Raw genomic sequence first — 15,020 nt, 5'->3', positions numbered from 1 at the left:
TTATCACTGTAGATTTGTAATATTACTTGAAATGCAGAATTGTGATGTTCCTGGTTTACTTTCATTGCTCAGGATTGTTTTGGCCACCTACATCTCTTTTGGTTCCCTATAAACTTTAGGATTATTTTTTCTAGTTCTATGACAAATGCTATTGGTAGTTTGATTGAGACTGTATTATTAATCTGCATATCATTTTAATATGGCCATTTTATAATATTGGTTCTGCATATCTAGGATAAGGGGATGTCTCTTCTTTTTCTAATGTCTTCTTCCATCTCTTTTGCCAGCATACTACAGTTTTTATTATACAAGTTTTTCACATCCATGGTTAGGTTAATTCCTAGATATGTAATTTTTTTTTTAAGTTACCATGAATTTGATTGATTTACTGATTTCTTTCTTGGTGAGCTCATTTTTTGGTGTAAAGGAACTGTTGACTTTTGTGTGTTAATTTTGTATCCTGTTACTTTACTGAATTAGAGTATTGGCTCTAAGAGTCTTCTTTTTTATATTTCTATGTAGAGGATCATGTCATCAGTGAATAAGAACAATTTGACTTCTTCCTTTCCTATACACATTACTTTTATTTCTTTCTCTTGCCTGACTGTTGTGGTAAAATTTTCAAGTAGTACAATATTAAATAGGAGTGGTGAGACACCCTTGGCTTGTCGCTGATTGAAAGAAAATGCTGGGAAATCCCCATTTAGTGTGATATTGGCAGTGGATTGACCATAAATTGCTTTTATCAGTTTGAGATAGTTTTTCTGTACCTATTTTTATCAGGGCTTTTTTTTTAATGGATGTTGAATATTGTCAAAACATTTTTCTGCTTCTATTGATTTTTCTGATCATGTGATTTTTGCCCTTGTTTCTGTTTATATGATGTTTTATGTTTATTGATTTATGTATTTTGAACCATGTTTTCATCCTTGGGATTAAATCAACTGCTCTGGATGTATGATCCTTTTAATGATTTGTTGTATTCTATTTGACACTATCTTGATCAGAATTTTTGAATCTATATTTGTTAAGGAGATTGGCCCCTAGTTCCTTCCTTCCTTTCTTTCTTTCTTTTGGTCTTTCTTTCATTAATTCTTTCTCTTTCTCTCTTTATTTCTTTTTGTTAAATTTGTATTTGGTTTTAGTATCAAGGAGATGTTATCTTTGAGGAATGAGTTTGGCACTGTTCCTTCTTTCACTTTTTTGGAAAAGTTTGAGGAATTTGCTACTAGATCTTTCCTGACATCCTGGTAAATGCTGTGATGAATTCATCAGTGCCTGTGCTTTCCTTAGTTGGCAGTTTTTACTATTATAGCTATTTCATTTCTATTCAGGATTTTTATTTCTCATGGTTCAGTTTTGGTAATAATATTGTGTAAGAGTTTCTCCATTTCTTCTAGCTTCTTCAATTTCTTGGAATATAAATTTTTGAAGTAGTTTCTTCTAATTCTCTGGATTTGGTGGTGTCAGCTGTGATTTCATTTCCATTTCTAATTGCACTGATATAGTGTCTTTTGTTTCCTTTGGGGGAGGCACACTGGGGATTGAACTTATTTCTTTCCTTTTATAGGGATAAATTTGGCTAAGTGTTTATCAATCTTGTTTATACTTGAAAAAACAAATCTTTGATTCATTCATCTTTACAATATTTTATATTCTCAATTTCATGAATTTCTGCTCTGATTTCTTTCCTACGGTTAGTTTCAGATTTGGATTGTTCTTATTTTTCTAAGACCTTGAGATGCAACATTAGGTTATTTATTTGAGATCACTGTATTCTATTAATGTGTGCATTCACAGCTATACACCCACCTTTTGTGGCCTGATGTGGCCCTTGGGGCTGGTTCTCAGACTTTCCTCATGGCATGGCCCCCAAATGCCAGTCTCACCTCATGCCTTCCATGAACAAACTCATACAACCCATGTCCCCAAGATCAGAAGACAGAACAGCCTCACTGGACTTGCTCAAGGGAAAAAAGAACAATAAGAAGTAATTGAACATATTAATGAGTACAAAAAGAAATATACAGACTTAATGAATAGTCAGTGAGAAGATACTGAAAGCAGAACAGAAATATAACAAAATATACCAACCTTTTTTAAAAAAAAATAGATCAGATCAACAAATATCTGCACTGCTTGAGAAGCAACATGAAGAGGCCCTTCATTATTTAACCACAGTTGAAATGACAGAACTTGAAGATATAAATCAGGTTATAGGATTGACTTATTTTGATGAAAATTCTTACTTTGAAAATAAAGTTCTCTTCAAAAAATTTCATCTGGATGAAAATGGTGAGCCAGCTTCAAAGTCCAGTGAAAACTGGATATTTGGAAAGGATTTGATCAAGTTAAATGCAGAATAAAGCCAGTAGGAAGAGGCAGCATGAAGAATTGGAGGGCTTCTTTAGCTGGTTTATTGAGAATTCTGATGCAGGTGCAGATAAGTAAATGTCATCAAAGATAATTGGCAAAATCCATTGAAGTACTACTTGGTTCCTGATATGGATGGTGAGGAAGAGGAAGGAGGAAGAGGAGGAAAAGAGGAGGATGACGAGGAGGAGGAGGAGGAGGAGGAAGAAAAGAAGGAGGAGGAGGAGGTTGTAGACCACTAAGAGGCAGAACCATGTGGAACTAGACTACATTCTAGATTACTTCTAGACTAATTTTTGCCCCAGCCCCCCAATGTCAGCAGTAGACTGGAAAGAGGCAGAGATGTTCAGGAGCCTGCATTCCCCCACAGACCCGCCCCCTGCATCTCTGGCCTCCTGGTTGTGCTGGGACCTGCATTCACACCACGAAAGCACAGGGGGCCATAAATGCTATTGTTCTGAGCTCTAAACTCGATTTTGATTTAATTCACACATTTCAAGGTGATTGATTAATAACAAATTGTTATTTTTTAAACTGTGCTTGATGCTTTTGTGTTGGGGATTATATCACTTGGGCTAAGATGTTCTGATTGATCTAATCAGTTGTCCTTCCTGGTATAATGAAAAGGAGACTGCCTCAGAGTCATTAGAGATTCAAAGCCTAAAGCTATAACAGGAATATCAAAGTATTAACCCAAGCATCAAATGAAGGATAGTACCAACAACAAAAATAGAAATGAGAAGACATTCAAACAAGGATCAAGCACAAACACAGGCTTCCAGCTTATCAAAGGCAAATTTTGGAGGAAAGGAGGTAGAAAAGTCTCATAATCAACGACCTGGACACCCTGAACTCATAGCACAGGAAGTAACAAAACAGATGAACGAGGCTCTAGAAAAATTCAAAACAGAGTACCCAGAGGAAGGTGGAAGGCTGAGGTCTGGGACAGGCGCTCAGAGATCCTGTTCTCACTCCAGCCTGGCTGGGGCCAACCTGTGAGGACTAGCTTTACATGCGGGTGCCTCTGCAAACCACCCCCACCCCACTCTGAGGTCTTCTGATTGCGCCATTCCTTGGATCCATTCTGCAGAGGCACAAGTAGTCATAAAAGGCATTTTTCTGAGCTCCAGACATTGAACATATTCAAAGAAAGGGCAGAGGGAACCTGTAGTAGAACTTTGCAGAGTTCAATCCTGCAGGGGGTCAAAGAACTCACTTTGGGCCTTGCAGCCCAAAATCAGCTGGAATCTCAGGGGTCTACCATCAGCTATCTGAGATCAAAGGACTTAGTTCTGTACATGGCTGTGCACATTGTATAATATGACAGCAGAGATATAGCCTGAAAGAGGCCCTTCAAATTCTTTTGCTTCCTTCTTTTCCTCATTACACTCTGCAAATTCTTGATTTTTTTCTGTCCTCTTTTCCAACTCAGTCTCTTGCTCCCCCATATTATTCCTCATTTCCCTTTCTGTTCCTGTTTCTCCCCTAGCTTAGATTTCTTCTTTTATCATTTTTTTTCAACAGTTTTAAAGGAAAGTGAACCCTGATTACTGCTAAATTGTTATATTCTTGTCCTTATTCTTGCACACTGTCTTTCCCTTTTTACTTTAACACTTTCCTAAAGGTTGTATGGTCATCCTATGTCCTCTGGCTTCACTTGAAAGTTTCTCCAATTCTTTTACTTATCTATTCCTCTCATCCTAACTGTGACTAAGCCCCCATCCTAAATGGAAAAGATTATATATTGAAGAGGTTATTCCTTACAAACATTTTGGGCTGCTCCTTGATTTTAATAAAATTCACATGGCTTAAAGGTGATAGATTAATGACTACCACAAATGGTCAATTTGTAAGTTGTGCTTAATATTTTGTTGCTGATTGTGTCAATTGAACTGAAAGACTGTGATTGATTTAATGAGTTGTCTTCTCTGATATTATGAAAATGAGAATGTCTATGAGTCATTAGAGACTCAAAAGCTAAAGCACAACTATATCAGGAAGATTTAAGCAATAACCAAGAAATCAAAACAAGGACAACCCAACAACAAAAATAAAAATGAGCAAACACTTAAGCAAGACACAAAGACAGACTTCCAGTTCAAAAATGGCAAATAGTAGGGAAAATGAGATTGAGAAGTCTGACAGTGAACCACCAGGACACCTTGAACTCATAGCACAGGAAGGAACAAAACAGATCAATCAGGCTCTAGAAAAACTCAAAACAGAAATAACTTCCCAGATAAGGAGAGAGATGGTGAGCACAATAAAAGTCATGATTAGAGACTCTAGAACAGAAATTGACAAAAAAATAGAAGAGCTCAGAACCATGACAGAAGCCATGAAGGCCCAGCATAAGAAAAAAATGGAAACACTGAATGCCCAACATAGGAAAGAAATGGAATCCATGAAACAGTTTCCAACAGATATCCAGGAGATTAAAAGCTTCATGGAAAGTTTTCACAGCAGGATAAATGAATGTGAAGATAGAATTTCAGATATAGAAGAGAAGACAGGATTACAGTCAGTGACCATGAAAAGAGAGCTCTCAAAATCAGTAAGAGATCATGAGAAATTGATCCAACAACTCCTAGATGATGCAAAGAAGAATAACATAAGACTGATAGGAATCCATTAAGTAAGAGGAGAAAATACAAATGACTTAAAAAACCTGTTCACAGAATTAATGATAGAAAACTTTCCAAACAAAGGGGAAACATACAGATAAGTGAGGAATATAGGACTCCAGCTAGGCATGATCAGAAAAAAATCTGTACCTAGACTTATAATAATCAAGATCCCAGAAACCCAACAGAAGAACAAAATACTACAAGCAGTAAGAGAAAAGAAATGATTCACATGCAGAGGAAAGCCCATCATCATCATCATCACAGCAGACTTTTTAACTGAAACTCTCAAGTCCAGGAGAGCCCTGGAGTGAAATATTTGAAGCCCTAGAAGAAAACAAACTCCAACCTAAACTGATGTATCCTGTAAAACTCTCTTTCAAAATGGATGGGGAAATAAGATACTTCCATGACAGAGAACACCTGAGAAAGTTCATGTATACCAAACCAGTACTCCAAACAATTCTCAACAATGTCCTAGAAAAAGACAACGAAGGTCGCAACACCATGATGCCCAACAGACCAAATCAAATAGGCAAGGCAAGAAACTAAAAGGAGAGGGGAAAAATTAAAAAGACTCAACAGAAGGACAAAAACATGACAATAATAAGTCAGTACATATCAGATATAACCATCAATGTCAATGACCTCAATTCACCAATCAAGAGAAATAGACTGGCAGAATGCATTAAGAAGCAAAATCCAACAATATGTGGTATAAAAGAAATACATCTAGTGCAAAAAGAAACTCATAGACTGAAAGTAAAAGGATGGAAAACAGTTCTCTGTGCAACAGGAGCACAGAAAAAATCAGGGGTAGCTATCTTATTCTCAGACAAAGTGAATTTCAAACTAAAGCTGATTAAGAGAGACAAAGAATGCCACTACATCCTTGTAAAAGGAACAATCCAAGAGTATGAGATGACAATCATAAACATATACACCAAATATTAATAGCCCAACTATATAAAACAAATATTAAAGGACATGTAAAACCAAATAAGCACTAATACAATTGTAGTGGGGGATCTAAATACCCCACTGTCACAAATAGACAGGTCATCTAGACAAAAAATAAATAACAAAATACTAGAACTGAAGTGAGCTTTTGAACAAATGGAAATAACAGGTGCCTACAGTGTTCCATCCCACAAAATCAGAATATATGCTCTTTTTTTAATGCGTTTCTCATAGCTAATGGTATAGTCATCCTTTGCTTTTATTTATTTTTTGTTTTTTTAACTTTTATTAATTTTATTGGTACCTTTAATGTATACAATATAATAACATTCATTGTTGGAAATTTGTACCTTTACATAATCAATCTTGTTTGTTTTTGGCTGCACAGGTCATTGTCCAAAATAGACCACATACTATCTCATAGAATATGTTTAAATAAATGTAAAGGAGTTGAAGTTATCCCATGTACATTATCAGGCCATAGTGCAATTAAACTGGAGACCAGCAGAAAAAGAAACTGGAAGTGCTTCACAAAAACATGGAAATTGAACAACACTCTCCTGAGCAACCAGTGGGTCACAGAGGAAATTAAAGAAGAAATTAGACAGTTTTTACAAATAAATGACAATGCCAATACAACATACAGGAATCAATGCAACACAATAAAAGCAGTTCTATGAGGGAAATTTAGAGCAATTTTCCCACACTGGGAAAACAGAGTGAGTGCAAATAAATAATCTAATGCTAAAACTTTACTAACAAAGAAAAGCCCAGGTCCTGATAGTTTCACTGCTGAATTCTACAAAACATTTAGAGAAGAACAATTGCAACTCCTATTTAAACATTTCAATGAAATTGAAAGGGAAGCAATACATCCAAATTAATCCCTGGAAGCAAGTGTTACTTTGATTCCAAAACCAGGGAAAGTCCCAACAAAAAAAGAGAACTACAGGCCAATATCCCTAATGAGCATAGATGCAAAAATTCTCAATAAAATACTGGCAAACAGAATACAGAGGATCATCAAGAAGATCATACATCCTGACCAAGTCGGATTTACCCCAGGAATACAAGGATGGTTCAAGATAAGTAAATCAATAAATGGAATACACTATATTAACAGAGTCAAGGACAAAAGCCATATGATCATATCTATAGCTGTAGAAAAAGCATTTGACAAAATTCAGCACCCATTCATAATGAAAAACCTATAGAAAATTGGAATAGATAGTCTTTATCTCAACTTGATATCTCAACCCAAGAAAGGCTATCTACGAAAACACCAAAAACTGGTCAAAAACTGAAAATCTTCATGCTAAAAACAGGAACAAGACAAGAATGTCCACTATCAGAACTCCTGTTCAATATAGTTTTGGAAACATTAGCCACACCAATTAGAAAAGAGAAAGAAATAAAATCAATAAAGATAGGAAAGGAAGAAGTTAAACTAACATTATTTGCTGATGATATGATACTCTACATAGAAGACCCAAAAAACTCAGCCAAAAGACTTCTAGACTTAATTTACAGATTTAGCAGCATAGCTGGGTACAAGGTAAACACTCAAAAAGCAACAGCAGAGGTAAGGGGAAAAAATGAGAATCAAGACTTGCCATGTAGAGGTACATGATCCCAACAATGAATGTAACTGTACTGTATCCCTAAAATGTACCAATAAACTCAATTAAAGCTGAAAAAATAATTTAAAAAAAAGCAACAGCCTTCTTGTACACAGACTCATTGAGAGAGAAACGGGAAACAATCCCTTTCATGATAGCATCCAAAAAAATAAATATCTAGGAATCAGTCTAATGAAGGAAACAAAAGACCTCTGCATCAAGAACTACAGCACTCTGAAAAAAGTGATCAAAGAAGATGTCAGAAAATGGGAAGACATCCCTTGTTCCTGGGTAGGAAGAACCAAGAGAGTGAAAATGGCCATACTTTCAAAACTGCTATACAGATTCAATGTAAACCCTATTGAAATTCCAACACTATATTTCACTGAACTAGAGAAAATAATACAAAAATTCATTTTGAACCAGAAGAGACCTAGAATGGCTTTTGCAACAGAGACATGGCAGGGGATATCAAAATCCCCAACTTGAAACTATACTACAAAGCCACTGTGTTAAAAACAGCACAGTACTGGCAAAGAAACAGACCCAAGGATCAGTGAAATAGATTAGAAAATGCAGAAATAATTCCAGACATACTTAGCTACCTCGTCTTTGACAAAGGAGCCAACCATCCTCACTGCAGGAAAGATAGCCTCTTTTATATATGGAGTTTGAAAAACTGGATTTCAACTTGCCAGAAATTAAAACCAAACCCCTGTCTTTCACCATGCACTAAATTAAAATCCCAGTGGATTAAAGATCTAAATATTAAAAGAGAAACACTAAACTCATTGGAAGATAGGCTAAGTAAAAGTCTTGAAGACATTCAAATAGGAAAAGACCTTGCAAATAAGTTCTCAGTAGCATGGGAACTACCACAAGAACGAACAACTGGGATCTTGTCTTTTTTTTTTTTCCTCATTGAGTTTATTGGTACATTTTAGGTATACAGCACAGTTACATTCATCATTGGTATCTTGTAACTTTACATGACAGGTCTTGGTTCTCTTTTATTCCCCTTGTCCCTGCCCTCCCTCCACCCCCCCCACCTTTCCCTTATTACCTTTCCCCTACCCTTTCCACTTTCCCTACACCTTTAGCCCTTTTCTTCCTATTTCACATTGTCAATTATATCATTAGGATCTTATGTACAATTATAGTTTTTTACACCAGGGAAACTATTCAGTATTTACACAATGTGCAACTTATTTATTTCACTTAGGAGTATAGCCTTGATATGTATCCATTTTCCTATGAATGAATCTAATTTCTCATTCTTTATGGCTGAGTAGTATTCCATTTTACAGAAAAACCACATCTTCTTTATCTAGTCTCCAACTGATGGGCAAATGGGCTGTTTCCAAGTTTTAGCTATTACAAACTCTGCCACTATAAACATAAGTGCACATATATCACTGTGATATGATTCTTTTAATTCTTTTGGAAAGATACCCAGAAGAGGGATGGCTGGGTCAAACGGAACCTCTAATCCTAGTTCTTTGAGGTATCTCTGTATTGATTTCCATAGTGGTTGCACCAGTCTGCACTCCCATCAACAATAGAGAAGGGTTCCCTTCTCCCCACAATGCCACCAACATTTGTCATTGCTGATTAAGACAAGACTCCAGGAAGGTGGAAGATGGAGATCTGGGATCTTGTCTTTTTAAAAAGCTTCTGCACTGCAAGAGAAACCAACAACAGAGATTAGACAACTTACAATGTGGGAAATTTTTTTTATCAACTGTTCCTCAGACAAAGGTCTACTATGTAGAATATATAAAGAACTCAAAATAATCAGGGCCCCCAAATATAAAGACCCAATTCAAAAATGGGCATCTTGAATGAACAGACATTTCTCAAAGGAGTAAACATAGCAAATAAACACATGAAAAAATGCTCAACATCGTTGGTCATTTGAGAGATGAAGACAAAAACAACAATGAGATTCCACTCACCCCAGAAAGAATGGCTCCTATCAAGAAATCAACCAATAACAAATGCAGTGGGGTGTTGGGAGAAAGGAACCCTTCTTCATACCACAGTGATATATGCTCACCCATGTTTATAGTGGCACAGTTTGTAATAGCTAAAGTTGGAAACAGCCCAATTGCACATCAACTGGAGAATGGATAAAGATGTACTTTTTAAAAATATTGGAGTACTACTTGGCCATAAAAAACGAGAAACTAGAGACATTTATAGCTAAGTTGATGTACAGTGAGGACATATTCTTAATTGAAATTAATAAGATAGACATGTATAAATACTGTGCAGTTTGGTGTAATAAAGTAAAAGTGTAAATAAGGGTCAAAATGTATAATTGATACTTTGTAATAGGAAGAAAAAGTCTAAAGGTGTTTGGCAAATGGGAGGGGTAGTTGAAAGGTAAAAGGGGAAGAGAAAAGGAAAAAAATGGAAAAAAGTCTTTGTAAATAGGGAAGGGTGGAGGAGGTGAAGACAGGGCAGGGGAATGGGGAAAAGAAATAAGACCAAGATGCGTCATGTAACGGTACATACCCCAGTGATGAATGTAACTGTACTGTAAATCTAAAATATACCACCACCACCATCACCAATATGAGAAAAAGGAAGAAGGAGGAGGAGAAAGAAGGAGGAGGAGGAGGAGGAAGAGGGAGAAGAGGAAGAAAAGATGAGAAGGAAGAAGAGGAAGAGGGGGAAAGGCAGAAGCCAACAAAGGAGAAGAATTGGAAGGTCTTGACAAGGAAGGGGATAAGGAGGAAAATGAATAAGATGACAATGAAAGGGAGGAATAAGAGGAGGATTAAGGAGATCACTAATTGAACACTGATGGACTCCAAACTTTTTTCTTTAAAAAAATTTTTTTTTCTCTAGTCTCAGGGAGCACATTACAGCCTTTTTCCTTCCTCTTGTGTTCAGTAACCCTGTTCTTAAGGTTTTTTTTCTCAAACACCATAGATCTTGACTTATTTTGTGGGGAGATAACAATCAAAATACAATGGAAGACCTGTCATGCAGAGGTACAAGATCCCAATAATGAATGTAACTGTACTGTATACCTAAAGTGTACCAATAAACTCAATGAGAAAAAAAATACAATGGAAAAAGAATCTCTACAATCTTCTGTTCTAAACCCATTTTATCCCTTTCTTTATCAACAAAAACTGCTTGGAATCAATACCACCATATTCTGTGGAAAAAAGAAAACACTTTGTGCTCCCTCACCTTGCTAGAAGCTGGAGTGTTAGCCCCCCCCCCCCCCCGCTGTCATAGTAGTGCATAGATTTCTAGCTTTTTTCCTCCTTTTTCTTTTGACTCTTGGGTCAAAATTTTGGGCAGGCCTGCTGTTGTAGCATCAGGCTGGTGGCTGGATGGTATTTGGAAATGGTATTGCAATGCTGCAGGATCCCTTTATAAGATGGGCTTAATGTATGATGATACAATATATAAAAACAAAGATGTAAAAGAAGGCTTCCTGAGAATCTTTATAATGATAGGGTATTTCACATTAAGAGAGCTTGAATCTGAGCCTGACCCATCAGATCTTGCTGAAAGAACAGTGGACCAAATATGAAGAGGATAAATTCTACATTGAACCATATCTCAAAGAGGTTATTCAGGAAAGAAAGGAAAGGGAAGAATGGGCAAAGAAGTAATTACATAGTGGAAATCTGTGAGTGCAGCTGTCCTCAAAATATTTTTATGAACTTGATTAAGCCTGAAACATAATTTAAGAATTATTTAGTCTTCAGACATCCTACTTTAAATAAATGTCTGAGTGATCAATAAATAAATAAATAAAATATCAAAGATTGCCCAGTGTCTCCATGTGAATATAGACAATTAGCATTTACCAACATGTATCCACCTACTTTCCTCTTGTTTTAAAAAAAACAAAATCTTTTAGAATGGAGATATAGAAGGCCAGCAAAGGGTGGGTTTGAGCTGTTTGGATAGGTTAAGTGGGCATTTTCACAACATAGTTTTTCCTTTGGCATGTTTAATTGTGATGTTTAATGGACATTTTTGCAGTTTAAGATGACATTTTAAAATAAAAATTCTCTGTTAATGAGGAATTGATCCCTACTACTTGATGGGAGAATCTTCAGAATCCATAGGATCTTGTTTGGAATTGATATTCTCTATTGTAATTTTGTTCATTTATTTTTAAATTCTTTTTTGTTTTCACTGGAAAGGCAAACGATGCTCAATTTTAAATGTCAAAAGTACACAAGTTGTATTTCTCTAGTGGCCAACATATTGAACTTTCCTTCATGTATTTAATATCCATTTATACTTCTGTAAAGTGTCTATTCATTTCAATAGCCCATATTTTGAATGGATCTCTTATTTTGAGGTTATAATTTTTTTTTGTTCTTAACATATTTTAGATGTTAGTCTTCTCTCTGAGGAATAACTGGCAAAAAAATTTCCATTCTATAGGTTGTCTTTTCATTTTGTTCATTGTTTATTTTGCTTTTAAATTTAACTTTTAAATTAGAAGCTTTTAAATTGATATGATCCCATTTCTTGATTCTTAGTATTATTTCCTGTGGAACTGGAGTTCTGTTCAGGATGTCTGCCTAGGCCTGACCTCAAGAGTTTTATCTATTTTATCTTCCAGTAGGTTAAGTGTTTCTGTTTTAACATTTAGTTCTTTGGTCCACTTTGATTCTAGTTTAGTACATGATGACAGACATGGGTCTAGATTCAATCTTTTGCATATGGATAGTCATTTTCCCCAATATCATTTATTAAAGAGACTATCTCTTCTCTGATACATGTTTTTGGCCCCTTTGTCAAGATCAAATAATTGAATATGGAATTCCATTCTACCCAGAAAGAATGGCCATCAGCACGAAATTAAATAACAAATGCCGGTGAGGCTGCAGGGCAATTGTAGGTAAGAATTTAAACTAGTACAACCACTGTAGAAATGAGTACCAAGATTCTTCAAAAAACTAAAGCATTTGACCCAACTATTACCCTTCTAGGTATCTTCCTGAAAGTGTTAAAGACATCAAATTACTGTGATCCATGCATACCTGTGTTTATTGTAGCACAACTCATAACAGTTCAGCCTGGGAAGCAGTCTATATCTCAATTAACAGATGAATAGGTAAAGAAAATGTGGCATTTGCACACAAACTACTTTGCCATAAAGAAAAACTTGAATTATTTGTAGGATAATGGATGTGCCTTTATACCATAATGTTTAGTAAAGTAAATAAGACCCACAAGCTTAAATATCACATGATTTCTCTTATGAGAAACCCAAATTATAAATGAAGACAAAAATAAAAATAAATAATAGGAAGTAGAGAAACAGATCTTTTTCAAATGGGAAAGGAATCAAGAAATGGAGGGAGGGGGATGAAGGGAAGGAAAAGGGAATGAAAAGAAGAATTAAGATGTGTTATGTGAATGTACCGACTCCACACAAGGAATGCAAACATTATTATGTACTGCAAACATGTACTAATATAATTAATTAATGTAAAAAATTTAAAGTATAGAAGTTACTTAATTATAATAATACTAAATGTGTACACACACAAGAAAAAAATAACTGTTTTAATGGCTCCCCATAGGTTTTAGTATATCGCACTTTTTTTTTTTTTTGAGACAGAATCTTGCTACAGAGTCCAGGTTGGACTTGAACTCACTATCTAGCCCAGGCTGGCCTCAAACTAGTGGTGATCCTTCTGCCTCAGCCTCCTAAGTGCTGGGATTACAGGTGTGCACCACCATGACCAGCACTGTTGTAGTTCTATTATTTGATTCTATCAACTTTTGAATTTATTTCCTGAGTTTTTCTGCAACCTATTGATTATCAGTAATGCACTATTTAATCTCTGTGTGTTTGAGTAGTTTCTGTGATTTCTTTGCTGTTGATTTCTAGCTTTGTTCTGCTGTGATACAAGAGTAAGCAAGAGATTATTTTAATTCTTTTATTTTATTTAAGAATATTTTATGGTATAAGATATGATCTATTGTGGAAAAAGTTCTGTGTGCTGCTGAGAAAAATGTTCATTGTTGTGGTTTAAATATAATATTTCTTTGTTAATTTTTGCCTGGTTGACCAAATTGTGAGAGTAGGATGTTGAAGTCACCCAGTATGATTGTATTGGTGTCTTTCTATTCCTTTTATGTCCAGCAGTTTTTCTTTGGTGAATTTGGGTGTGCCAATATTCAGTGCATATATGTTTAAAATTATTCTCTTCGTTATGAATTATTCCCTTTGTTGGTATGAAGTGGCCATCTGTGTTCCTTCTGGTTACTTTTGATTTTAAGCTTGTGCCTGAAAATAAGATAACTATTCCTACTTGCTTTTGAGCCCAGTTACATCATTTTTCACCCTTTCGCTTTCAGTCTATTTGCTTCCTTTTGGAGGATGTGTGTCTCTTGTAAGCAACATATGGTTGGATTTGTTTTTGTTTTGTTTTTGTTTTTATTTTTTATCTAATCTGCCAGTCTTTGCCTTTTGACTGGGAAGTTAAGGCCATTGAGATTGAGAGTTCTATTATAAGGTATTTACTGAATCCAGGGCTGATTCTTTTGTTTTCTTTTTGTTTAACTACTCTCCCAATTGTATATTTTTCTTTAGGTGCTTTGATCCTGGTGGCCTCCCTCTCTCTGTCCAGGATTCTCTTAACTATTTTCTGCAATGCTGGTTTTGTGGTTATGTATCTTTTTAGATTTCTTTATCATGGAGAGTCTTTGCTTTTCTGTCAACTTTGAAGGCTGATTTTGTAGGATATAAAAATCAGGGTTGACAATTGTTTTCCTTTGTTCCAAACTTTTTGGCTTTTAAATTTCATGCTAAGAAATGCTCTTTTATTCTGTTAGGCTTACATGCATGAGTTACTTGCTATTTTTCTCTGAGAGCCTTTAATATTCTCCTTTCTTTGATAAATCTGTAGAATTTTGATTATGATGTATCATGGAGAGATACTTTGATGGTCATGACTATTTGGGATTTTATATGTTCCTTATTCATGAATATTGAATTGCTTCCCTAAATATAGAATTTTTCTGCTATGAATTCAGTGGATAAATTTTTTCAGCTTTTTTATTCATTAATTTTATTGGTATATTTTAGGTATACATTATAATCACATTCATCATTGGGAATTTGTACCTGTATATGATGTATCTTAAAATTTTCATACATGTGAGTCATCTTCTAACATACTATATTCCTATAATTCTAAGGGGTTTACCTATTAAACTAAATACTCTTTGAACTCACAAATATCTTATAAATTTGCTTATATGTTTTGTCCTTTATCTCTTAAGACATTTTCACAATTTTTTTTTTTTTTTTTTTAGTTCTTTGCCTGCATTTTCCTCTACTTCAGTGCCTATGCAGTCAGCTTTTGGGAAGTTAAGACTTTTGGGAGGCATCTTGCTTTCTCGTGTTTCTACTGCTTTTGCTCTGTGTGTTGAAGATCAGTTAGGGCAG

The 15,020-nt window shown here is 35.3% G+C and overlaps 1 pseudogene; it reads left to right on the top strand.

The window, feature by feature from the left end:
- The first annotated feature begins 10,567 nt into the window (after positions 1-10,567).
- LOC104852262 lies at positions 10,568-11,211 on the top strand (annotated as a pseudogene).
- The last annotated feature ends 3,809 nt before the right edge of the window (positions 11,212-15,020 follow it).

The sequence above is a fragment of the Fukomys damarensis genome, unplaced genomic scaffold, assembly GCF_012274545.1.
Source record: "Fukomys damarensis isolate Sample0158 unplaced genomic scaffold, DMR_v1.0_HiC HiC_scaffold_2, whole genome shotgun sequence".
In the NCBI taxonomy this organism is placed as follows: Eukaryota; Metazoa; Chordata; class Mammalia; order Rodentia; family Bathyergidae; genus Fukomys; species Fukomys damarensis.
The sequence above is the reverse complement of the archived record's forward strand: the minus strand, read 5'-3'. Positions and strand labels throughout refer to the sequence as shown.